Source organism: Rhinopithecus bieti, unplaced genomic scaffold (genome assembly GCF_001698545.2).
Source record: "Rhinopithecus bieti isolate Rb0 unplaced genomic scaffold, ASM169854v2 scaffold_13690, whole genome shotgun sequence".
NCBI classification, from domain to species: Eukaryota; Metazoa; Chordata; class Mammalia; order Primates; family Cercopithecidae; genus Rhinopithecus; species Rhinopithecus bieti.
Window position 1 is genome coordinate 303,638 of NW_016807525.1, and position 2,662 is coordinate 306,299.

At 48.3% G+C, this 2,662-nt stretch overlaps 1 long non-coding RNA gene across 1 annotated transcript in view; it reads left to right on the forward strand.

The window, feature by feature from the left end:
• LOC108536181 (uncharacterized) overlaps positions 1-2,662 on the forward strand; it is a 13,965-nt gene that overhangs the window by 4,077 nt on the left and 7,226 nt on the right. The gene's annotated exons all lie outside the window — the stretch shown is intronic.

Below are 2,662 nucleotides of genomic sequence, written 5' to 3' on the forward strand. Positions count from 1 at the left end.
TTTTTTTTTCTTTTTGGAGACAGAGTCTTACTCTGTCGCCCAGGCTGGAGTGCAGTGGCTGGATCTCAGCTCACTGCAAGCTCCGCCTCCTGGGTTTACGCCATTCTCCTGCCTCAGCCTCCCGAGTAGCTGAGTCTATAGGCGCCCGCCACCTCGCCCGGCTAGTTTTTTGTGTTTTTTAGTAGAGACGGGCTTTCACCGTGTTAGCCAGGATGGTCTCGATCTCCTGACCTCGTGATCCGCCCGTCTCGGCCTCCCAAAGTGCTGTGATTACAGGCTTGAGCCACCGCGCCCGGCCCTCATTACAATTTCTAATCTGTTGATGTTATCATGCATCACTGTCCTTGCCAGATAGTTTGGAATAGATATAATGATCACACTAACACCAAGCATAGTATTTCATTAGTTCTCATAAAATCACCAGTAGGTGCCACAGTTATCCCCATTTTATGAATGAAGTGATGAAGACTTAGGGATAATGACTGATTTGCCCAGGCTTACCTGGATATTAAGACTGAGTCAAATGTCAGGTCTGATCTGACTTTAATACTTGCTTTGTTCATGAGCACCACGTGTTGCCTCTCCTATGCAGTTAAGCGGGTAGACAGGTGAAAGAAAAGCCCGTGTTTGTCTCTCCTCACACACTTCTGACTGAATGTGTGTGTGGAGTTTCTACACCAAATTCTCCAATGCTCTGGATATTAACTGGATATCCCACAATTTTATTCTGACACTACCTGGAGTTGGCACAGACCCCACAGATGAGGGGCTCAGTCCCACGAGACCACCCTCATTTCAGATGCCAATGGCAAGTCCTAGGTTGTCACCTGTACCTTTGACCAACCTGTCACAAATCAGGGGTTCCCATGATCGCCTTCTTGGGTTTAGTAATTTGCTAGAACAGTTTACAGAACTCAGCAAAACAGTTTATTTTTTTTCTGAGAGACAGGGTCTCATTTTATTGCCCAGGCTGGTGTGCAGTGGTGCAGTCATAGCTCACTGCAGCCTCAACTGCCTGGGCCCAAGTGGTCCTCCCACCTCAGCCTCCCTATTAGCTGAGACTACACATCTGCACCACTCACATCTGGCTAATTAATTTCTTTTATTTTTCGTAGAAATGGGGTCTTGTTGTGTTGCCCAGTCTGGCCACAAATTCCTGGGCTCAAGCGATCCTCCCACCTCAGCCTCTTAAAGTGCTGGGATTACAGATGTGAGCCACCGCATTGGGCCAGTTCATTTCCTGTTACTGGTTCATTGTAAAGGATACATCTCAGAAACAGCCAGTGAAAGAGATGTACATGCTGGATGTGGTGGCTCATGCCTGTAATCCCAGCACTTTGGGAGGCTGAGGTGGGAAGATCACTTAACCTCAGGAGTTTGAGACCAGCCTGGGCAACATGATGAAAACCTGTCTCTCCGAAAAAAAAAAAAAAAAAAAAAAAAAAGCCAGGTGTGGTGTTGTGCACCTGTAGTTCCAGCTACTAGGGAAGCTGAGGTGAGAGGATGCCTTGAGCTGGGGACTGGGGAGGCTTAGGTTGGTAGTGAGCTGAGATTGTGCCACTGCACTCTAGCCTGGACAAAAGAGCCAGACTCTCTCAAAAAAAAAGAAAAGAAAGATGTCCAGGGCAAGGTAAGTTTGGAGGGGCACAGAGCTCCCATGTACTCTGTTGAACATACTACCCTCCCAGCATTTCCTGTGTTCAGCAACCCTGGAAGCTCTGCAAACCCTGTTGTTCAGGGTGTTTATGGAGGCTTTATTATGCAAGCACGATTGATAAAATCCTTGGCCATTGGTGATTAAGTCGATCTCCAGCCCCACTTGCCTCCTGGAGTTAAGCGGGTGAGGCTGAAACTTCCAAGCCTCTAATCATCTGGTTGCTTCCTCTGGCAGTCAGCCCTCCTCCTGAAGAAATCTAGGAGGTTGCAGCCACCCGTTCATCTCAACAACATCCCCAAATACGTTCTTATCATGCTGGAGATCCCAGAGTTCTTAGAGGCTCTTGTGTTAGAAACCTGGGACCAAGACCAAATATTAAAACAAAAGATGCTCCTATCATCTCTATCACTGAGGTCTTTATAAAAGCGTTAGAAGCTCTGTACCAGGAACCAAGGACAGAGACCAAATATATTTTTCTTTTCTTTTCTTTTTTTGAGACAGAATCTCCCCATGTCATCCAGACTGGAGTGCAGTGATGTGATCATAGCTCACTATAGCTTTGACCTCCTGAGCTCAAGTGATCCTCCCACCTCAGCCTCCCAAGTAGCTGGGACTACACCTGCATGTCACCCATGCCCAGCTCATTTTTGTAGAGATGAAATTTAGTTATGTCGCCCAGGCTGATCTGAAACTCCTGGGCTAAAGTGATCGTCTCGGGGGGGCGGAGCAAGATGGCCGAATAGGAACAGCTCCAGTCTCCAACTCCCAGCGTGAGTGACACAGAAGACCGGTGATTTCTGCATTTTCAACTGAGGTACTGGGGTCATCACTAGGGAGTGCCAGACAATCGGTGCTGGTCAGCTGCTGCAGCCCGACCAGCGAGAACTGAAGCAGGGCGAGGCATCGCCTCACCTGGGAAGCGCAAGGAGGAAGGGAATCCCTTTTCCTAGCCAGGGGAACTGAGACACACAACACCTGGAAAATCGGGTAACTCCCACCCCAATA